This window comes from Balaenoptera musculus, chromosome 1 (genome assembly GCF_009873245.2).
Source record: "Balaenoptera musculus isolate JJ_BM4_2016_0621 chromosome 1, mBalMus1.pri.v3, whole genome shotgun sequence".
Taxonomy (NCBI): Eukaryota; Metazoa; Chordata; class Mammalia; order Artiodactyla; family Balaenopteridae; genus Balaenoptera; species Balaenoptera musculus.
The window spans coordinates 141,797,566-141,823,243 of NC_045785.1; the positions used below are offsets into that span (position 1 = coordinate 141,797,566).

The window sequence follows — 25,678 nt, forward strand, 5'->3', positions numbered from 1 at the left end:
CAACATCCTGTAAGAATAAAATGCTTGAGGGGTTCTTGTCTCCTGACAATTCTTGTATTTATGAGTCTTTGAAGAGAAAAAACAAAATACCTCATTGGATAAATTCAGGTGTAGCTGACCTGCCATAATGACCTCTTTTAGAGCTCTAGCTGGGAAGATTGGATTTGCCTGAAGCTTAATCTCTTGGGATTGGTATGCTTGAGAGTTCTGGAACATGTTTTTCCATTCAGCATTAAATACAATTGTTATTCTTTAATATTTATGTATCTGGGCAGCCAAAGCCTGATGAAACTGACTCCCAAGGGGTTGACAGGTAAGGTTGGGTGAAAGACAAGTAATTCACAGATTTAACATCATCTCTCCCATGAAATCTTCTCTGTTCCACTCCTTTCCCTAGTCCATGCACCCCTACGTTTTGTACATATTATTAGATTTGCACAAATTAACACATTATATTTATTTTTAAAACAGTTTTTTAGATATAATTCACATACCATAAAATTCACTCCTTTAAAATGTACATGCTGGTGGTTTTTCATACATTCTGAGATATGTACAATTACTAAAATCTAATTGTCAAACATTTTGAGCACCCCCCCCCAAAGAAAACCCATACCCATTAAGTAGTCGCTCTCCATTTTTCTCTTCCCCCCATCCTCTAGAACCACTAATCTAAATTTGGTCTCTATGGATTTGTCTATCTGGACATTTCACCTAAATGGAATCATACAGTATTTGGTCTTTTGTGACCAGCTTCTTTCACTTAGTGTATTTCCAAGATTCATTCATGTTGTAGCACGTAGTACTTCATTCCTTTTTACTGCTGAATAATATTTCATTGTATACCACATTTTGTTTAACCATTTATCAGTTGATGGGCGTTTGGGGTTCTTCCATGTTTTAGCTGTAGTGAATAAAACTACTATGAATATTCATGTACAAGTCTTTGGTGAACATTTTTTTTTTCTCTTGATATATACCTGTGAGTGAAATTGCTGGGTGGTATGATAACCCTGTATTTAACATCTTGAGAAACTGCCAAATTGTTTTCCAAAGTGACTGTGTCATTTTACATTTCCACCAGCAATGTATGAGGGTTCTGATTTCTCCACACCCTTGCCAAATGACTAAAGATTTTGAACATTTTTTTCATAAACTTATTGGTCATTTTAATATCACCTCTGGAGAAATATCTATCCAAATCTGTGCCCATTTTTAAATTGGGTTATTTGACTTTTTATTATTGAATTGTAAGAGTTCTTTATATATTTTGTATATAAGTCCCTATCAGATATATGATTTACAAATAAACACATAGTATTTAAAATATTATTTCCACTCACAATTATGACCTCCTGGAAGATAAGAATGATGTGTTGCTCCTCCACATTCTTCATATTTATGCAATAAACAACTGCTGTGAAATATATGCAATTCCTAAAAAAGAGAGTTGCTCTAGACACAATTAAAAAGTTGAAGAAAATCATGCATATTTTTATTTTATCTTCCAATGCGCAACTTTCTGCTTTTCAAAATATTACTACTTCTGAAGCAATACCTCTAATGCCCTTCAGACAATATAGTTCCTTCCGTGTTTTCACTCTTTTACTCAGGTTCTCTCTAATCTCCCTTCAAAAACTCTCTCTCAAGACTATGAGTCATGTTTTTTTCATCTCTGTACTCCCAGCAACAGAAGTTTGTTGAATGCTTTCACATTCTTTCCCACAGTTCCAGAGCATCCTGGTGTATTGCCCCTTCCTGTCGCCATCAGAGTTCTTGGTTGCAAGAAATGGAAATAGATTCTGCTTAAATTAAGCAAGGAGAAATTTATTGTAAAGACAGACAACACTCCCAGAATCAATCCAAGATGGATAATCAGCCTCCCAGATATGTATTCCCACGAAACCACACACAATGAAGGAAAGAGAAATTTCCCAAATAAGAGGATGATCTTAGGAAAGGGGAATAAATTCTGAACAGCAAAAGGAATTGTAAATATTCTCTGTATTATTCACTTCCTATTCCTCTCTATGTCATTGCACCAAATGCTATTCCCTCAGGATCTGTCTTTTCTTTGTAGGAACTGATAAAACTCTACACCAAATTGGTTTACTGAGCCATAAAAAGAATGGAATAATGCCATTTGCGGCAACATGGATGAACCTAGAGATGATCATACTAAGTGAAGTAAGCCAGAGAAAGACAAATACCATATGATGTTGCTTATATGTAAAATCTAAAAAAAAAAAAAAGAAAAGATACAAATGAATTATTTACAAAACGGAAATAGACCCATAGACATAGAAAAGAAACTTATGGTTACCAAAGGGAAAAGGGGGGTGGGGAGGGATAAATTAGGAGGTTAGGATTAACATACACACACTACTATATATAAAATAGATAACCAACAAAAACCTACTGTACAGCACATGGAACTATACTCAATATTTTGTAATAACCTATAAGGGAAAAGAATCTGAAAAAGAAAAAAATATATATATGTATATGTGTATATATATATATATATATATATGTCTGAATCACTGTGCTGTACACCTGAAACTAACACAACATTGTACTTTAATTTTTTTAAAAAGTATATATTTCTTGTTGCAAATACTTCTGGGAATGGTAATTAATAAAACCTAATCTTTCAAACACACTTTTGTGTGACTCTGTGAATCAGATAATTTCCTCCTGGGGTTGTCTGACCACCAGATGGTTAAAAAGGGTCAGCTGGGGTGATGAGGAAGCCAGATCAGAGGAGGAGACACCATAGCTGAGGATGAGTGAGGAGGGGCTCAGGTGACCGGAAACAGTCTTCATACTAATCCTGCCCCAAACCAGGGCTTTACTTTTCTTATACAGCACACTCCCCACAAGTCTTTCAATCATCTTTTTATTTACAGATTTCAATATTCCAGGACCTCCAATGAAGGTCAGTTTCACAGATAACTCAATTCATAAAACAAATACAGATACGCTCTGTGCAAACATCTCTCAAGTATGACCTCGTAGATAATGTTGGGTGAAACATGCTTCCCATTTAAGAAATACAGGACATTTTGAGCAGATTTTTTATTATGAGGGGAAATCACAGTCAGAGAACCGGAGTTCTTACCCTTTGTTTTTGTTCCCATAACTGATTTGGTAATGATGGAAATGTCTTTTAAGCAACTGAGATTTTATACATTTAGGCTATGATTTAACTCTGCATCATTGACATGAGAAACATGTTTAACTGTTAGAAGAAGGATGAAATAGAAAAGAAAGTGGAGTAAATAAAAAATATTCATCTGGAGTCATTGATGATATTACTGTTAAATAATTTTTAAATTGTTATTGGGATATAGTTGATTTATATGTTGTATTAGTTTCTGCTGTACAGCAAAGTGAATCAGTTATACATATACATATATCCACTCTTTCTTAGATTCTTTTCCCATATAGGCCATTACAGAGTATTGAGTAGAGTTCCCTGTGCTATACAGTAGGTCCTTGTTAGTTATCTAATTTTATATAGTAGTGTGTATATGTCAATCCCAATCTCCCAATTTATCTCTCCCCCCTTTCCCCCAGTAACCGTAAGTTTACTGTTAAATAATTAAAATAATGCCAAATGATTCCACTAATTACTGAGCTGGAAGACTCAGGAGTTACCTAATCTCTTTTCACCTCTCAAAGTTGACCATAGCCATTGAGTAAATAATACATTTTAATTTACTCATAGTATAAGATTAATAATAGTATAATTTATAGTATTATAAATTCCTGCCCTGTTTTTAAAAAGATTCCTGTTGATTGTTTCTGAATTGTCCTATCCCTCTTTTCTTTACTCCTTTTCCCTTTCTTCTCCTTCCCTTTTTATTCCCTCCTGGTCTCTCCTTCCTTCTCTCCCTTCCTGAACTGATTTACAATCACAATATGAGTCAAGGTATTTGTCTACTCATGGACTCTTGTTTAGTTTTTTTGCCTACATTTCCCCTTCTTATACTTAGAAAATATCCTTTGTGAAATATAGTAAAATAAAGGAAACACTTTTTGTTTGTATTCCAGCTTTATAAAAAGTCATGAATATTCTTATTTCATGTATCTTCATGTTATAATGCAAGCAAGGATGTTATCACCTAATGAATTTATAATACTTTAGCACAATCCATAGATATAAAGATATTCTATAAATAGTACTTGATTGATGAAGACAATGGTGATTGCAATATTATGTAATACTGCATGGGATTCAAAGCATAGCAATGTATATCATCATGCTAGACTTTGGTCAACATACTTGCAAATCTTTGTTATGTATCAAAGCATGACAAAGACTGGTTCACTGCGGTTGCTGTTACTGTTACCAGGTTATTGTTTTGAGGACAATTAGACTGGAGGAAAAGTGTAGAGATTTATTATGCATATAAGATGTTATTGTTGTGTTCATCTAATTTTTATTCGTATTCTCCAGCTCTCTTCCACATTGATTTTAGGATTGCAGACATCCACATTCCTGAATTCACACAAAAGGCTCCAAGCTGAGCAGTCTAAAGATGTTATCACATTTATTGTGTTCAATTAAAAAATATTTTTAAGACAATATCTCTCATGATTTTCTTGTCCCTGCCAGATAAGATTTTATCTACTAGATGACTTTTAATTCGTACTTTTTTGACTGATTAGTTTGATGGGAGATACCTAGATACACAGCTTTAATGTGATGAAATTCTGACAAGATATTATATCATACCTTACCCTACCTTTAAACCCCTTTCCTCCTTAACTCTGGCTTACAGCAGACACTATTTCAGGGTAGTATTAGAAACTGACAACAAAGAATGAACTCCTAAGAGTCCTATTACATTGACTTTTGTCTTTTAGAGATTTGGAAAGATATTTGATTCTTGAAGTAGTTACCTGAATACTCCAGACCTGGAAGATTATCAAATTAATTTTATTTAATTAGTATTTTAAAATGTATTTTTCCATAAGATGTAAGGTGATTTTATTAAGCTATACAAAAATCACAAATATTTAAATATTATAGTATATAAAGAGATAAATATGTATATTATATATTACATATAAATGTAATAAATATATACATACTTCCAGTTTTATTGAGATATACAGCACTGTATAACTTTAAGATGTACAGCATGATGATTTGACTTACATACATCATGAAATGATGACCACAATAAGTTGAGTGAACATCCATCATCTCATATAGATACAACGTTAAAGAAATAGAAAAAATATTTTTTCCCCTGTGATGAAAACTCTTATAATTTTAATATAAAAATTAATATACTATAAAACATTAAAATTATTTATTGCAACTTGTTCTTTGGTTGCCTTCTGGAGTCTGAACAAGCCCACTGTTGAGCAATGGAATAAAATAAAAAGGAATATAAATAAATGAGAAAAAAATTATGGAACATAGTTGGTGCAACAAAAGAAAAAAATTTTAAAGTAAATTAAAAACATATCAGTGACTAATGAGGTTAGATCCACACAGTCAATCAATTTGTTTTCTTCCTTTTATTGTGCTACTAATATAGTAAAAAAAAAATCTTGAATGGAGAGGAAGTTGTTACAGGCAAAACATGGAAACACACACACAAGAAATGCCTAAATAAAGTACCTACGTGACCTTGATTGCAAAGTGCCAAAAGATACTGATGATGTATTTTCTTTTTTTCAATAAATTTTATTTATTTATTTATTTTTGGCTGCATTGGGTCTTTTGTTGCTGCGTGTGGGCTTTCTCTAATTGCAGCGAGCAGGGGCCACTCTTCATTGTGGTACGCGGCTTCTTATTGCGGTGGCTTCTCTTGTTGCAGAGCGTGAGCTCTAGGCGTGCGGGCTTCAGTAGTTGTGGCACACAGGCTCAGTAGTTGTGGCTCACGGGCTCTAGAGCACAGGCTCAGTAGTTGTGGTGCACGGGCTTAGTTGCTCCACGGCATGTGGGATCTTCCAGGACCAGGGCTCGAACCCGTGTCCCCTGCATTGGCAGGCAGAGTCTTAACCACTGCGCCACTAGGGAAGTCCCGATGTGTTTTCTTTTGATTTTTTACTTGGCCTAGTAGACCAAAAGAATACTTAACTTGTGATATATTCTAAATCTCCTTTTTGATGGAATATTTGAGGAAGGTCAGGGGAGACTCTCTTCTCTTTATTGAACTCAAAGGGAATATATTTGCTTTATTTTTTTTTAAAGGTAACAAAATAGTAAGAACTCCAAGAAAAATGTATCAAACAAAAATATTTTTCACCATTGTCTCTTTTATATTTTACTGTCAAATATCACCCTACTGCTTCCTTAGCTCTCTGACTGTGAGGTTGCTTTCTTTACTGGAAGGGTTCTTTTTTTTTCCCACCAGCTACAGCTTTTCTTTCTCATTTCTGGTTCTGAGAGGCAGGCTTCTCCTCTTCTCTGACAGAAATATTAGAGCAACCAGTGGCAACTTGCAGTGCTCCTCTTCTTCCACATGAAAGGAACTTGTCTAGAGAATGGCCAATACCATTGCTATAGACCCACTCAATAGAATTTTCTAAGGGTCTTCTGGAATATGTCCCAGTTCAGAGATGTGGAGACTAGACATTCCTGAGCAGTAATGTTGTGAAATGACTCTTTTGTTAGCTTTCAGCCACTGCTCACATTGCCTTGAGCTGCTCTCCATGAGGGAAGTCTTTTATTTGGGTTTTGTTTTCTTAATTTGTATTGGAGTCTATTTGATTTACAATGTTGTGTTAGTTTCTGCTGTACAGCAAAATGAATCAGCCATACATATACATATATCCACTGTCTTCTAGACTTCACTCCCGTATAGGTCATTACAGAGTATTGAGTAGCGTTCCCTGTGCTATACAGTAGGTCCTTGTGAGTTATCTATTTTATATATAGTACTGTGTATTTGTCAATCCCAATCTAAGTTTTGAAAGTAACTTTTCTACCCCTCTGTACTAACCCCTTGGGAGAAGCTGCTATTCTGAGTGTCTAACATGTACTGGTTCGACAGGGGCAACATTTTTCCAATGACCAGGATCATTCAGTTAAAGGCAGGTACCTAGTTTTGACTATCTCTTTATTCCTACTGCTACCACCTGGTCCAGCTCCTGACCACTTCTCACCTGGAATACTGTAATACTCTGTAAATTGGAAAATATGATTATTCAAGGATGAATATATCAGGGATGGGAATGAAATGAGAGCAGATTTTGGGTTCCTGGAGTCTGAAGTCCTTAGGGCAGAAGAGATAGCAGGGGTGGATAGAGAAGAGGAAGGCATTGGCCCAGAGGAAACTTGTATGCAGTCATTGACTTCTTTCATTCTAGTTCCTTTGCATTCTGCTTTTTATGGCCTACAGTGACTTTTCAAAGAAGGGACCATCTGTGTATTAAATTGGTTACTCATAAAAGTGAAGAGATTGATGTGAATGAGTGTGTGTCGTATTTACTTACTTTCAGGTCTACTCCTCTTTTTTTTTTTTTTTAATTTTTTTTTTTTTAATTTTAATTAATTTATTTATTTTTGGCTGTGTTGGGTCTTCGTTTCTGTGCGAGGGCTTTCTCTAGTTGCGGCGAGCGGGGGCCACTCTTCATCGCGGTGCGCGGGGCCTCTCACTATCGCGGCCTCTCTTGTTGCGGAGCACAAGCTCCAGACGCGCAGGCTCAGTAATTGTGGCTCACGGGTCTAGTTGTTCCGCGGCATGTGGGATCCTCCCAGACCAGGGCTCGAACCCGTGTCCCCTGCATTGGCAGGCAGACTCTCAACCACTGCGCCACCAGGGAAGCCCTACTCCTCTTTCTTTATTGAGTGATGAGATTAAACAGTTTGGTCCCAGTGGGCATCAAAGGAAGAGTAAATACTAGTGAAGGTGAGGGGATAATAATGAAGGAGAGTTTGGAGATCCTTTCAAACAAACATGTGAGAGCTTCAAATTTGGCAATTTTGCTCGTTGCTGTTGGTTGTTATTTTTTGGAGTTAAAATCAGTTTTTCTGGCTCTTCTGAGACAATATTGCTGAAACCATGGTATGAACTATGAGTATCAGAACTCACTGATGTCTCGGTGTTTCATAAAATGTACTGGAAACTAACAAGCCACATTTTTTTCAAAATAGTCTATAAATTAAAGTACTTACGAAAGTGCACCGGAGACCCCATTCAGAACAAGGGAGCCGCCTGCACAATTATTCTGAGTGAGTGAGGTTTTCCTATTCAGTATGTTGTCAGAGGCCTGGGTCTTCATAACAGGATTTTGCAATTTGGTAATTCCCTTGGGGAAAGGGAAATAATCACGTCGTTACTCTTTAACTATGGGCAAGCTTTGAAATGATTGAATAGGGTATTCAGAAACCTAATGAACTATGCTGTTTCAAGGCAGGACACGGTTATTACGCAGTCATTTTCTGAAGGGCATGCAAGGTTAGTCACACCACTGCCTCTTGATTACCTACTCTCCCTAACTCCCAGTCATTGTTTTTTAACCACCATTCACGCTGAACACCCGTAAGAGTGGAGATCTTTAGTGCAATATAAATGCTTTGAGATAACTATGTTCCAGCAACATAAACATAAATTACCCATGATGTGAGCCTTCTTTGAAACATATAATGAATCAACTTGTCATTAAAATGTCACCCAAGTACCTAATATTTATATTTTCACAGTCTTTCAAGTCTTGTTATCTATGTTGAATGGATAGAAAACATATATTACTACTTGTGTTGACTTTGTGTATATAGGTAAATTATTGGATGCAAAGGTAGGTTAAAAATAAAACAACTTTGTCCCATGTTTATAGATTCCTTTCCTTTGGAAACATTCTCCTTTGTTCTGTGGGGAAACAAAATTTGCCACCCCAAAATGTCTCTCTGGTATGGAGATTATTTTGAGCTGAAAATAATCAAGGCCAAAAGACTCAGGAAGAAACTTTGATAGAGCTGTCACCAGATATATTTGCAAAGAATATGGGCTAAATATGGTGGGGGAAACTCCAGGCAGGGCCTGGAGATGAGTGTCCACTCCTGTCTCATTGTCTCTCCGGGGCCCAGGAAACATCTGTTCGCCAAATATTTGCTTTTCCATCTCTATGTAAATTACCTTCCTCCTACTTGAAGTTCCAAACCACTACTCCCAACATCCTCTTCTGTATTTAGCTGAAGATGGTATTTAGGGGTTTTCAGCCATTTTGGTGACTTGCTCAGTTTTGGGGGCTTTTCTCATGTATACATCTTATTAAACTTTTGTTTGATTTTCTCCTGTTAATTTGTCTCATGTCATTTTAATTCTTAGACCAGCCAGAAGAACCTAGAAAAAGAGAGGAATATTTCTTCCTCCCTGACAATTTAAAAGTTCATGAATTATCCTAATCTGTCCCCTGGATCCAGGTTGCCTGGCCCACTTGAGGAGGAAAATAACCAAGCTGATGAAAACTACTTCCAAAGTCAAAGTACATCATGAATGGGTCAGAGCTGTGTTGTCTATTAATGCAAAAGACATTATGTAATTAGCTTACTTTCCACTTCTTAAACACATGAGTTGCTAAAGTTGATTGAGTTGCAATCATCTGGGGGAATCAGTAGTCAGTGAGGACAAGTGCCCAGATCCTAGCCATGACAACAGAGAAAGCACAAGCCCAGTTTCCTGGTTTCCACTGGTACACAAAACGAATAGGAAGAGTGCAAACTTTCCCCCCCACTATCCCCCTCAAACAGTTTGTTCTCCCACTAATTTTTGAAGGCTTAAAAAAACAAATTGCAGGGTAGGGGAGGGAAGGATTGGGAGTTTGGGATTAGCAGATACAAACTATTATATCTAGGATGGATAAACAACAAGGTCCTACTATAGAGCACAGGGAACTATATTCAACATCCTGTGGTAAACCATAATGGAAAAGAATATAAAAAAGAATATATATATACACATATATGTATAACCGAATCACTTTGCTGTACAGCAGAAATTAACACAACATAGTAAATCAACTATACTTCAACAACATTTTAAATAACTAAATAAAAATAAAACAATTGCAAGTTTTTGTCTCATATTTGCCTCTAGCTAAGCATTTTAAATTTGTTCTTAATTTTTTTTAACAATTAAATGGCAAAATCTCCTATAATCGTATGTTCCTCACTCACTCCTTACCTGACTTCGTACAATTACCCTGACTGTGTGAGCCTTCACCTGCTTTCCATATGTTGTGTCAAGGTGCAACTCTATAGTATGGATTGTGTCTCTTAATGCTTGACTTGAATTTCATTGAGGAAAACCTTGCCTATTCGTTAGTAACATAACCACTTTTCTAAAGTTCTTCTGTCATTACAGTCTGTAATGTTCCTTATCACGTGAGGAATTCTAGTTTTTCCTGAGCTGATTCTGATTTTTTTCTGTTTTTTTTTTTTTTTGAAAAGCGTGAGAAACTTACTTCAATTATATTTTAAAATGAGTTGATTTTTGTGATGGTGACAAACAAATAAGGACACGCTGTAAAATACAGGCTGAGAATTTTAAACATTTTTGTTGCGATACTGTGATTTATAAGGAATATTTATATTTGGTCATTCAGTTGACCAAAACACATTTCGCATCTATATTTGGTCATCTACAGTTTCTGGCTCACAGTCCCCAAACCCTTGAAATTTCCTGAACTATAAGAGAAATGGGAGTCTCTTTGTTATGATACGTGGTCTCTTGTGCTCAGTTCCTGAAAATGCTTCATTGACGCAAAGGTGAAATGTGTGTCTTGTTATTCACAACAAGCTCTTACTATCCGGACTGGGTTTATGTTAATGGGGTGACTCTTGGAACACACCTAAGGATGGGGATTGGTTGCCAGGGGAACCAACCATAAACAGAGGGTTGGAACTATTAGTCCCAACCCCTGATTTCCAGGGACGGAAGAGAGACTAGAGGTTGAGTCAGTCACCAATGGCCAATGAGTTAACCAACGAGGCACACCTAATGAAGCCTCCATAAAACCCCAAATGAGGATTTTGTGGGGAACCACCATGCTGGGAAATTGAACAGTTCCACGTACCACTGTGTTGGGCCCCATGCTCCACAAGGACAAAAGTTCCTTTGTTCGGGACCCCCCTCCCCACCTCCCTAATGCCCTATGAATCTTTTCATCTGGCTGGTTCATATCGTTTAATATCCATTGCAATAAATCGGTAATCTAGTGAGTAAACGGATTTTCCTGAGTCCTGTGAGCCATTCTAGCAAATTAATTAAACCCAAGGAGGGGGTCGTGGGAACCTTTTATTTATAGCCAATGGGTCAGAAGCACAGGTAACAAGCTGGACCTGAGACTGGCGTCCAAAGTGGAGGGAGGTCTTGCGGGACTGAGCTCTTTACCAGTGGAATCTGATTCTATCTCCAGTTAGCTAGTGCCAGAATTGAGGTGAGTTCTCAGACACCTTGCTTGCATCTGAGAATTGCTTGTTGGTGTGGCAGAGCACCCCTCCCCCTCCAACACACACACACACACACACACAAGAGGGAACAAAGTCCAGGAACCTAATTTATTTATGCAGCAATATATTAACTTTCTACAGAAGTCTAGGAAGGTAGTTCTGAAAACCAAAAACAAAACATTAAATGAATAGAAGGAAATAAAGTGAGAAGAGTCACAACTGTCATGGATGAATTTCATTTGAATGCTTTGTTCATTTAAAGATCTCTTCTCCAACTATAGGAGCTTAAAGGACAACAAGAAGGCTGGTGAAGTGACACCCCCTGCTGACCTGTAAGAGAATGCTATGTCATTTCCCTACGTTTACTCTGACAGGCCAAATCTCCAGGCCTTTTTCCTGGAGATTATGATGAGTGAGGACACATTATGTTCCTTCCTCCCAGATTACAATGAAAATTGGCAATTGCAGGAAAGTTTAGAGGTTGATTTGGGACCCTCGCACATGCTGATCCTTTACTCTTAGATTCTATGACACCAAAACTGTCCTATAATTTGACTACTTCTAGCCAGGAACGCACTGTCTTGGAATTATACTGTACTGACAGTTCTGGATAATCCTAAATCATTTAGGTCAGTTTTATTAGACCAGTTTTACAGATAGAGAAACTGAGTTTAGCAAACAAGATAGATAAAATTTTGGTTTTTCATTATTAGTTAGACTACCTAGATTAGTGTGATTGGTACGCACTGGTGTTCCCATAGGATCTAAAAGTCTTCTATTTTCCAATGCCTAAAAGTGGGTACCAAAGACCCACTTACTAGCCGTTTCCATAGGAGAATGTCTGACCCAACAGTCCTTCTGAATAACTCTTGGCTTAGAATTTGACCAGGCTCTGGGGAGTTCCCTCGTGGTCCAGTGGGTAAGACTCCATGCTCCCAATGCAGGGGGCCAGGGTTCAATCCCTGATCAGGGAACTAGATCCCGCATGCATGCCGCAACTAAGAGTCCACAAGCTACAGCTAAAAGATCCCGCATGCTTCAACTAAGACCTGGCACAGCCTAAATAAATAAATAAATATTAAAAAGAAAAATCTTTGGAAAAAAAAAAGAATTTCAGCAGGCTCTGGGTTTTCTCTTAATGGCCGCAGACCTAAGGCTTTTTTTGTGTACTTTAAAATCTTCCTTTAATTCTCTAGCACCCCCAAAGTTAGTGATTTGTATCATGCAGCACTTAAAATAGCAAAGCTTGAACTAGAATCTGATTCCAGGGTTAAATAAACTTCTTGAAGATAGGAGCTGGGTCTTCCTAAAATTGCTATAACACCAAGTAGGCATAATTTTCTTTAAAATCTTTGGTTAATCCTTTCGCCAATGGGAAGAATTGATGTTAAGAACTGGGGAAATTTCATTCTATTTACAGTCCTACAAAAATATTGACTTTATTATAGTTTACCAATGCATATCATTTAAAAGTATATACTTTAGATCTCAAGTTACTGAGAGCAATACTACAAAGCTACAGTAATCAAAACAGCATGGTACTGGCACAAAAACAGACACACAGATTAATGGAACAGAACAGAGATGCAGAAATAAACCCACACAGACAAGGTCAATTAATCCACAACAAAGGAGCAAGAATACACAGTGGAGGAAAGACAGCCTCTTCAAGAAATGGTCTTGAGAAAATTGTACAGCAACATGCAAAAGAATCAAACAAGACTACTTTCTCATGCCATGCATAAAAATAAACTCAAAATGGACTAAAGACCTAAATGTAAGACCTGAAATCATAAAACTCCTGGAAGAAAATACAGGCAGCATGTTATTTGGCATTGGTCTTAGCAGTATTTTTTTGCACGTTTCCTCAGGCAAGGGAAACAAAAGCAAACATTAAAAAATGGGATTATATCAAACTAAAAAGCTTTTGTACAGTGAAGGAAACTATTGACAAAACGAAAAGGCCGCCTACTGAATTGGAGAAGATTTTTGCAAATGATATATCCAATAAGGGTTTGATATCCAATATATACCAAAAACTCATACAACTCAACATCAAAATAACAAATAACCTGATTAACTAATGGGCAGAAGGCCTGAATAGACATTTTTCCAAAGAAGACATACAGATGGCCAACAGGCACATGAAAAGATGCTAAACATCACTAATCATCAAGGAAATGCAAATCAAAACCACAATGAGGGGCTTCCCTGGTGGCGCAGTGGTTGAGAATCTGCCTGCTAATGCAGGGGACACGGGTTCGAGCCCTGGTCTGGGAAGATCCCACATGCCACGGAGCAGCTGAGCCCGTGAGCCACAACTACTGGGCCTGCGCGTCTGGAGCCTGTGCCCCGCAACGGGAAGGGGCCGCGATGGTGAAAGGCCCGCGCACCGCGATGAAGAGCGGTCCCCGCACCGCGATAAAGAGTGGCCCCCACTTGCCACAACTGGAGAAAGCCCTCGCACGAACTGAAGACCCAACACAGCCAAAAATAAATAAATAAATAAATAAAGTAGCTATAAAAAAAAAAAATTAAAAAAAAAAACAAAAAACAAACAAACAAACAAACAAACCACAATGAGATATCACCTCACACCCCGTCATAATGACTATTATCAAAAAGATAACAAATTACAAGTACTGCAGAGGATGTGGAGAAAAGGGAGCCCTTGTACATTGTTGGTGGGAATGTTGGTGCAGCCTCCATGGAAAACAGTATGGAGGTTCCTCAAAAAATTAGTTTATTGTAGTCCCATTTGTTTATTTTTGATTTTGTTTCCCTTGCCTGAGGAGATATATCCAAAAATGTATTGTTAAGACCAATGCCAAAGAATTGATCCGGCAATTCCACTCCTGGATATTTATCCAAAGGAAAAAAAAAACACTAATTCTAAAAGATACGTGCACCCCTATGTTCATTGCAGCATTACTTACAATAGTCAAGATATGGAAACAATCTAAGTGACCATCAATAGATAAATGGATAAAGAAGATTTTATATATATATATATATATATACACACACACACTCACACACACACTAGAATATTACTCAGTCATTGAAAAAAAAAGTCTTGCCATTTGTGACTACATGGATAGACCTAGAGGGTATTTTGCTAAGTGAAATAAGTCTGACATAGAAAGACAAATACTGTGTAATTTCACTTACATGTGGAATCTAAAAAACAAAACAAACAAACAAGCATAACTAAACAAAAACAGAATCATAGGTACAGAGAACAAACAGGTGGTTGTCAGAGGGGAGCGGGGTAGGGAGAGGAGAGAAATAGGTAAGGGAGATTAAGAGGTACAAATTTCCAGTTACAAAACAAATGATGGTTACAAAATGTACAGTATGGGAAATATAGTCAATAATTATACAATATCTTTGTGTAGTGACAGATGGTAACTAGACTAACATGGTGATCATTTTGAAATGTACAGAAATATTGAATCGCTAAGTTGTGTACTAGGATCCAACATAGTCTTGTAGGTCAATTATACTTCAAAAACAAACGAACAAACTCGTAGAAAAATAAATCAGATATATGGTTACCAGAGGTTGGGGGTAGGGGGAGGAGATATTGGATGAAGGTGGTCAAAAGGTACAAACTTCCAGTTATAGGATAAACAAGTACTAGTGATGTAATGTATCGATACAACATGATAAATATTATTAACACTGCTGTATGTTATATATGAAAGTTAAGAGTAAATCCTAAGAGTTCTCATCACAAGGAAAAAAATCTATATTTTTTTCTATTTCTTTAATTTTGTATCCATATGAGATGATGGATGTTCACTAAATTTATTGTAATAATCATTTCAGGATGTATGTAAGTCAGATCATTATGCTGTACACCTTAAACTTATACAGTGCTGTACGTCCACTATCTCAATAAAACTGTAAGGAAAAAATGTTACTGACAGCATTTACTGGATATATTCTGTTAAAAAGTATTTTCCACAACATTTTATTCTTCCACTCTGGCACACTTACATTTCTTATTAAAGTAAAAAAGATGTTGCATTCAGATTTAAAGTAACTCAGTGCTTGGAATAGGGCCTGGCATATAGGAAAAGCCCATAAACATCAACTATTATCAGATGCTCTAGGGCAACAGTACTTAGAATATAATACATGGGCACCTGGGGGTCCTCAAAATCCTATCAGGAGATCCACAAGGAAAAACATTTTCATAACAATGCTAAGGTATTAATTGCCCATTATTTATTTAACCCTTACTAGAAGTTATTGTACTCTTTACTGCTAGTACTGGTGCTCATATTATAGTCATTGAATCCTTTACCACCATGCAGTCTCAGTTAAAAGAATGTCAGCATCACTTAAGAATGTCCTTTATGAAGTAGTAAAATATAATAATTTTATTAAATCTCAACTACTGAGTATATATATTTTTAATATTCTGTGTGATGCAAAGAGAATACATAAAACATTTCTATGCCCTGAAGTATGGTGGTGTCTTGAGAAAAAAGCATGTGTGCAGTTGTTTGAGTTGTGGGTTAAACTACTCACATTTTTTATGAAATACTATTTTTTATTGAAAGGCCAACTGACAGACAGATTATGGTTATTTTGACTTTAATTTTTGGCATTCATTCTCTCAAAAATGAGTGGAGTGTACCTGTCACTTCAAGGAAAAAAACCAACAGTGTTTGTTGCCAATAACATTTGAAGTTTCACATGAAAATTAGAATTTTGGAAAACTTATATCCGGCACTGTGAGCTTTACATTTTCCAAATACTTAAACACTTTTCTGATGAGATTGGTAGTAATAGTAACAAATGTAACCTTTCATTTTCTACAATGAAATGTGTCAACGTTTTAAAGAGTGTGTAACTCAGTGAACCAATATTTTTCAAATGACAAACATATTTGCTACAAAATCATGCATGTGTAAAAGATTGATTCAAGCATAAGACAGACCAATGAATTTGAATATAGAAAAGTACAAAAAGTTTATTGATATTTGGTTTCAGATTCCACATTTCAACTCACTTTTAAGAAACTACTATTTGTTAACTTGTGGTGTGGTATCAAAGATACTTGTTAAAAAGCTATTAAAATATTCCTCTTTTCCCAATGGCATATCTGTGTGAGGTTGGATTTTCTTCATATACTTTAACTGAAGCAATATTACAATAGATAGACTATAGAGACAATATGAGAATCTAGATATGCTCTCTTCAGCCAGACATTAAAGAAATTTGCAAAAATGCCCAATAATGCCACTCTTCCCACTAAATTATTTTTGGTTGAAGAATGTTATTTTTCATTAAAATATATACTTGTGTTGACATACAATGAACCTATTATTGTTATTTTAAAATGAATATGTAGGTAATTGTTTTAAACGTTTCTGTTTCCATGGCAAATGCAGTAGATATCAGTAGCTATAAGCCATGTAATCAAAAGCTTTCTTGGGTCCTCAATAATTTTGAAGAGCATAAAGGGTTCCTGAGACCACGAACGTTAAGAATCACTGGTGTCTATTGTGTGGCTCCTTCACACCATATAATCTCTTCAGTCTAGGAGCCTAGAAGGTAGGATGAGAACTAAAATTGTCTGCATAAAATGAATGGAAATAGGGCAATAATATGGTCATCAGACATGATTTTAGAAATTGCTTGCTTTGAAATAAGGAGGAAGGGACAATTTGTTGTGATTAAAGGTATATACTGATTAATGAATAAAATGTTTTGGGGAGGATATTTATGATTTGGTTTCAACTGGAAAGTTGTTAAGCTACAGTTTACTGTTTCTGTAAATACGAGGGTAGTTATAATCTTAAAAAGTGCCCAATGGTGATATTCATTTTCTTTCTTTCTTTCTTTTTTTTTTGGCTGCACCAAAGGGCATGCAGGATCTTAGTTCCCAGACCAGGGATTGAACCTGTGTCCCCTGCAGTGGAAGCTCAGAGTCCTAACCACTGGACTGCCAGGGAATTCCCCTAGTGGTGATACTCTTATCTTTTAACATGGAGAGATATGGATCTTCGTAAGTAAAAATTTATTTTTTAAATGTGTCTGAGACCATGCCCATTACCTCTGGCTTCATAATGGTAATTTCTTAGATTTCCCCCATACTCTACAAACCAGAGTAAGTTTACTATGGTCTTTCTTTGTTCTAATCAGTGCCTTTACCCAGGCTTGAAATATCATGCAGTCTTTGACTCTTTTTTTCTACTATATTTCTAATCAGCTGCCAAATTGTATTGTCACTTCTTTCTAAAGTTGTTTCACATTTGTTCCTTTCTTCTCTATCCCCAGTGCCCTCCCCTAGTTGGGTGGTCATCACCCAATGCCTGGATTTCTATAGCCGCTTCCTAGCTGATCACTCTGCTTCTGGGTACATTAAAAATCTGAAACAGTGATTCGATCTTTCCACTTCTGAGCATAAAACCTTCTGGAGGCTCACCATTTCCCATAAAATAAAGTTCCTCAGCCCAACATGCAGGGACATGGAACACAATTATTTGTCCCCAGACTATATGTTCAAAACATCTTTCTTGACAGCTCATCATGAGCCCTTTACTTCAGGTGAGGAAGCTTTCCCACCGTCCTGCATAAGATATGCCTATTATTGAAACTAGACCTTTACATGTGTTACCCTGGACATAGGAATGTCCTCTTTCCTCCTCTAGTTACAGGTCCCATTCTCACTCCTTATCCAAAGTTCAAGTCCCAACTCTTTTTTGAAATACTCTTCCCTTTCTAATATCATTTATAAACAAAAATGTCAGTAAATAAAATGATTAGAGTGCCTCAATGCTATGAAATATGGGTAATATGGGTGACCTGAGGCAGAGAATACTGTATATTTTTTTTAGTTGTTGAAGGATAGTGTGGTAAGCAATAGGATTTGGAGTTAGAAGACCAATTTCAAACTCCAGTTTTGGGTAAGGGAATTTTGACAAGTCATATTAGCTTTATGTATTTGGGGTCCTCATGTGTAAAATGGGCATGGTAATATCATCCATCTCACAGGATCATTGTAGGATCGAATAAGAGAATGTTCCTTAAAAATGGTAAAGCTCCATGAGAATGTTATTGTTATTGCTATTATTATTGTCATTATTATTATTGTTTTTGTTTCATGCATGTATGTATTTTTATATCCCCAATTAGATTATAAGCTTTTGGAAGGGAAGTGTTGAGTCATTCTTTACTTCTGAATTCCCCCTTGGTTACTAGTATGTAATAAAGATTTGAATAAGGCTTGTTGAATGCATAAATAAATTTTTACCAACAAGAGAATTAAGAGGGCTGTGGTAATCCACAAATACATTTTTGTTTTGTTAAGAGAAAAAATACAGGGTGCGAGGCTAACAATGTGAAGATTACACTGTTTCCATTGAGGGATTGTCTCACAGTGATGAAAATAGTCTTACTACTGAAATCTTATGAGCCACAAGAATTTTAAAAAGATTCCAAGATAAGTAATTTATAGCTTCTCAAGGGAGAATGAGGTCAAAATTCTACAGGGAAAGAATGAACCAAAAAAGAGGAGACTTGAGTATGAATCAACATGAAAAATAAAACTATAATAGAATATAAGTTTAGCTAAATTCTGGGACAGTAGCTTACCTCTTACATAAAATAATGTAAAGAGATTATATATAGTTAAACTCTTAATATTCAATCAACTGAATGATTGGCAGCTTATATGAAGGATTATGGCACTAGAAGGAAACCAGTGTTAGATGAATACATTTTCAGTGCTTTCAGAATTATAAGAAATGCTCTTAAATTTCTAATAACAAAATACTGTCGGGGGCTTCCCTGGTGGCGCAGTGGTTGAGAATCTGCCTGTCAATGCAGGGGACACGGGTTCGAGCCCTGGTCTGGGAAGATCCCACATGCCGCGGAGCAACTGGGCCCGTGAGCCACAACTGCTGAGCCTGCGCGTCTGGAGCCTGTGCCCCGCAACGGGAGAGGCCGCGACAGTGAGAGGCCCGCGCACCACGATGAAGAGTGGCCCCCGCTTGCCGCAACTAGAGAAAGCCCTCGCACAAAACGAAGACCCAACACAGCTAAAAATAAATAAAAAATAAAAAAATAATAAATAGAGTAGCTATTAATTAAAAAAAAAATACTGTCTTGAGTTACCATATACTATAACTAAAATTAAATTCTGATCAATGAGAATGTTCAAGGTTAAGAATAGGCTGGTAAGAAAAGGAATATAGCACCATACATGCGTATGTATGTGGGAAGAAAGAAATAGAGAAAATGAACCTCATAAACAGAGGGATCAAATGAGTACGATGAAACCAGAGGATGCACCCGAGAGGATAATGTCCTGCCTGTCTCTGTTTCACTGCCTTCCTTCAACATTTATAGTTGGACCTGCTATGGGCATTGCTCAGCTCTGCTTCAGACTCTGGAACCAAATCAAGTAAAACATAATAAGCCCTAAGTTAATAGTTTGTTGGCTCAGCCTCTAGTAAAAGACGTTACTAATCTCTCTCTGACTTTGAGCCTTACCTAGTTCTCATCTTCTGCCTCTTACTATGATTGAAGTGAGTCCCTCCTTTGTTTCCTCTGTAACTATGCCCTGGCTGATTTGGGGTCCTGTGCAGTAACATGTTACTTTTTACCACTTCTCTTTGTCACAAACACACCGCTGATTCTTCTAAGTCTGGGGGACTTTTTGCCTTCTACACAATATAGGAAAATAAATTACAAAGCTATAAACAAGATATGCTGAAAAAGCACCTAAAATATAAATTTGATTGTCTTCCCATTGAGGAAAGAATGGACTTTCTGTAATAACAAGTAGAAGAAAGTTCAGAGGAACGGTGAACTCTTGATATTTTGCTGCTGAAGCATGGGACCCACAAGCACAGTTATATAGAACTGACCCACTGAGCAAGCACAGTCCAATTCTGACAATTCCATGAAAGCCAAAGCAGTTGAACCAGCACTTCAGGGTCACAATCTAAGCTGTTGTTGAAGTGAAAGTTCTAAGCTGTGCTCCACAAGAACCTTTGGAAATATGATTAATTTATTTTGGTCTTCAGTGAAGTTTTCCTGAACACCTACTATATGCCAAGCTATGTGCTAGCTATTAGGACTTCATAGATGAATGGGACTGGGTTTCTGTCCTCAAGGAGCTCACTGTCCTGGTGGGTAAGGAGAAGAGAAAGAGTTGTGGTGATACATTAAAAAAATGATTGAAAGACTATACTTTCAGGGATCATTTCTTTAGTTCATTACTAGAGAAGTTTCTCTTTGGTGGGAATGTAAATTGATACAGCCACTATGGAGAACAGTATGGAGGTTCCATAAAAAACTAAAAATAGAACTACCATATGACCCAGCAATCCCACTACTGGGCATATACCCTGAGAAAACCATAATTCAAAAAGAGTCATGTACCACAATGTTCATTGCAGCACTATTTACAATAGCCAGGATGTGGAAGCAACCTAAGTGTCCATCAACAGATGAATGGATAAAGAAGATGTGGCACATATATATAATGGAATATTACTCAGCCATAAAAAGAAATGAAATGGAGGTATTTGTAGTGAGGTGGATGGACATAGAGTCTGTCATACAGAGTGAAGTAAGTCAGAAAGAGAAAAACAATACCGTATGCTAGTACATATATATGGAATCTAAAAGAAAAAATGGTTATGAAGAACCTAGGGGCAGGACAGGAATAAAAGCACAGACGTAGAGAATGGACTTAAGCACACGGGGAAGGGGAAGGGTAAGCTGGGACGAAGTGAGAGAGTGGCATGGACATATATACACTACCAAATGTAAAACAGATAGCTAGTGGGAAGCAACCACATAGCACAGGGAGATCAGCTCAGTGCTTTGTGACCACCTAGTGGGGTGGGATAAGGAGGGTGGGAGGGAGACGCAAGAGGGAGGAGATATGGGGATATATGTATATGTATAGCTGATTCACTTTGTTATAAAGCAGAAACTAACACACCATTGCAAAGCAATTATACTCCAATAAAGATGTTAAAAAAAACAATGATTGAGTGAAGAGATTTGGGACTTCATGCAATTTGGCTACTCTGAATAGTCACAACAACAAACAAAATTGTATAATATCAGTAATAATTGGGATCCTATTTTATTTGAAACTCTACTTTTTGTCTCCTAAGGAGAAATCGTAAAACTGTGATGGAAATGAATGTAAGGATTGAAAAAAAAGAGAGATAATAATAATTAGTATAAAACTCTTGCAGTGTAGCAAGGGAAAAATAAATGCATATGGTTAGAGATAAAAAAATTAAAATCAATACTAAAAATTACAATATGGTACAGCATGAAAAAACTAATAAAGGACATGATTACAGGGTACTCTCATTTGAAGATGATTAGAAACGACTTTGAGAGTAGTTTTTAACCAGAACCTGAAGGTGATGATGAAAATAAACTCTTATCCTATAGCTAAGTCTAGGTAAGGACAAACATTAGTAAGTTTGGTTGAAGGATGACAATTCATGTTGTTGGCTAAAGCAGAGGGGTCAAATTGATGATTAATAAAATATTAGTTAAGGTTTGGTATGGGGAAGATAATGGATGACCTTCAATTTTAGGCTCATGTGGATCTAGGGACTTGTGTGGCAACCAGTGGAACAGATCATAAGAGTTTAGAACCAGGACCATATAACCCAGCAATCCCATTACTGGGCATATACCCAGAGAAAACCATAATTCAAAAAGACACATGCACCCCAATGTTCACTGCAGCACTATTTACAATAGCGAGGTCATGGAAGCAACCTAAATGCCCATCGAAAGATGAATGGATAAAGAAGATGTGGTACATATATAAATGGAATATTACCCAGCCATAAAAAGGAATGAAACTGGGTCATTTGTAGAGATGTGGATGGACCTAGAGACTGTCATACAGAGTGAAGTAAGTCTGAAAGAGAAAAACAAATATCGTATATTAATGCATATATATGGAAGCTAGAAAAATGGTGCAGATGAACTGGTTTGCAGGGCAGAAATAGAGACACAGATGTAGAGAACAAACATATGGACACCAAGGGGGGAATGTGGGGGGTGGTGGGGGTGGTGTGATGAATTGGGAGGTTGGGATTGACATGTATACACTGATGTGTATAAAATGGATAATTCATAAGAACCTCCTGTATAAAAAAAATTAAATTAAATTAGAAAAAAAAAGATACAGTCTCTTTATTGGAACAACCAAACACGTGCCTTGATATTTGTGGTACATTTATTTATCCGGCAAATGCTTTTTCCTCTAGGCAAATAAGCAGAGAATATGCTAGAAACAAACAAACAAAAAAAGAGTTTAATACTAGGAGTCAGCTGAAAGCAGAGGAATCTATTGTGTGTGAGAGTCAGGGAAGCAGGAATTTATGGCCCACTGACAGAGTAGAGATATTCGTTCATTCATTCATTAATCTAGTGTTTATTGATAATTTGCTATGTTCCAAGAAATGGTCTAAGCACCGTGGATGCAATAGGGATTAAAACAGACATGACCTCAAACCTCATGGAATTTACATCCTACTGGAAAGAGGCAGAAACAGATAACAAACCATGAGAAAAAAATACCAGATAACAATTGCAATGCCGAAATTACAGTGAATAATATGGAAGAGAGACTGAGATGTTCTCTCAAATCTGGGAGTGGGGAAGGGAGGTGAGTAAGAGAGGGCCCTTTGAAGACGTGACATTTAAACAAAGACCTGATATTAAGAAGGAGCCACGCACATACACTGAGGGTTGTGTGGCTGGGATGAACACAGTCTGGTGGAACAATTCCCAGCGGACGGACTAAATCCAACACACCGGGAGGCCAATGTGGTCAAGAAGGAGTAACAAAGAAACAAATGGAAGGATCTCAGGAACTTAAACCACAATTCTGAAGTATATAGAAGCAGAGAACTAGGTCAGAGAGAACATGTCCACAGCTGGGTATGGGCGAAGGTGTGGGATTCAGTCACTGATAAACTGGGCAAAGTTAGAGTTCAGTACAGTTTGTTGTAAGTAAGGAACCAGAAGTTAACTTGGATCTGAGGCAGTGTTTTCTGGTGGAGGTATTTATAATAATAATAACCACAGTTATAGTGATCTACCCGTATACCTCTGGCAGCCTTTTGTTCTCTCTTTGCCTTTATAGCTTTAACTCATTTTCGCCTATTGGTTGAAATCAGGCATCCCATCCTCTTGACCCAACTCCCAAATTTTGGTCAACTTTAGGATTCCTTCCTCAGGGATCCACTAGTACACAGTGTATTACTATTCCCACATAGTCACATTGCTTTATGTTTATATTTTTATATTTTGCTACTATGTGAGGTTTTTTCAGGGTGAGGGATTACTTCTTTTCCTTTATATTCCAAGTAACTGACATAAGGTCTGGCACAAAGAAGTGCTCAATAAATAATTTTGGTTGAATACATGAATGAAAAAATGAGTAGATGATGGCTTACTTAAATCCTTTGTGAAATTAGGCAGGGCAAATATATAAAATAATAGTAGTTAAACGTGTGAGTATGTTTAATACATGCCAGGTGCTATACTTGCATTATGTCTGTAAATTCTCATAGCAAATCATTGTGCTGAAGAGTGAAATCATCTACCTTTCAGAGGTGAATAAACTGCAGCTCAGAATCGATAAAGAGCAGTAGCAAGGTTATACCCCTGGTGATGAGCAAGGCTGAGAAACAATGCTGGATTCTTTCCACCACTGTGCTTATCTTATCCAGTGAGCCCAAGATCACAGCATAGAGGGTGTTAAAATCACAGACCCGTGCAAGAAGGAAAGTTTTCTGTGCAGGAGCAGACAGTTACTGATTGCTATGAATGTTTTTGATTTACTAGGCAGTGGAGAACTATTTGAGATTTTGAATGATACTATAAATGTAATATGCTATGATGGAAATGATCTTTGAGATAAATATTTTCACTGCTCTGGCTACTTTGTACAGGCTGAATTACAGAGAGACCAGTTAGTGTCTATCACAGTTCTTCCAGATGGGGAATTATGGAGAATTATTATTATAACCCTAGAACTAGAAAAGAAAAAATAATAATATAAGAGATATTGAGCAGGGAAAAAAATGAAAGAACTTAAAATCTCATTAAATGTGAGATAACAAGGAGAGAGTTAATTCAAATGTAACTCTAGGATTATGAGCCCATGGATCTTAAGAGCACTGGGGAATTTGGGATATCATCTAATTAGATGAATGTGCTAAATGCTGCTTAAAATTTATTACAATTTTTAGATATCCTAATGGTCCACGTAAAAATCATGGAATGGATGAACGCAAATTAGTGCACAAGTCATGTCTCAGTTCCTCATCTTTAAATCGGTAAGAATTTTCCTAGGTGATTTCGAGGGTCATTGTCCTCTCTGAATTTGTAAGTTTCTTGTCAATTGAAGCAGGTTCCTTCTTTTACATGCACCTCATTTTCCTTCCCTCTTCTTATTTCAAAATAATGGCCCTGAAAGTGATCATTATCTGGCTGAACAAATATATTTAAAAACAAGTATATAATTAGAAATTTTTCCCAGGTTGTATACACATAAAGTGCATTTTTTTTTTTTAAGTTTGCAAGGCCTGAAAATGTGGCTGCTTCTTTTTTTTTTTCTTTTGAGGTAGTTCACATTTTATTTTTTATTTTATTTTATTTTATTTTAACATCTTTATTGCAGTATAATTGCTTTACAATGTTGTGTTAGTTTCTGCTGCATAACAAAGTGAATCAGCTATATGTATACATATATCCCCATATCCCCTCCCTCTTTTTTTTTTTTTTAAACATCTTTATTGAAGTATAATTGCTTTACAATGGTGTGTTAGTTTCTGCTTTATAACAAAGTGAATCAGTTATACATATACATATGTTCCCATATCTCTTCCCTCTTGCATCTCCCTCCCTCCCACCCTCGCTATCCCACCCCTCTAGGTGGTCACAAAGCAATGAGCTGATCTCCCTGTGCTATGCGGCTGCTTCCCACTAGCTTTCTATCTTAAGTTTGGAAGTGTATATATGTCCATGACACTCTCTCACCCTGTCACATCTCACCCCTCCCTCTTGCGTCTCCCTCCCACCCTCCCTATCCCACCCCTCCAGGTGGCATAAAGCACGGAGCTGATCTCCCCATGCAATGTAGCTGCTTCCCACTAGCTATTTTACGATTGGCCGTGTATATATGTCAATGCTACTCTCTCACTTCGTCCCAGCTTACCCTTCCCCCTGCCCGTGTCCTCAAGTCCA

The 25,678-nt window shown here is 36.9% G+C and overlaps 1 pseudogene; it reads left to right on the forward strand.

Annotated features, from left to right (window-relative positions):
- Positions 1-20,620: 20,620 nt before the first annotated feature.
- Positions 20,621-20,724, forward strand: LOC118887505 (annotated as a pseudogene).
- Positions 20,725-25,678: the final 4,954 nt, after the last annotated feature.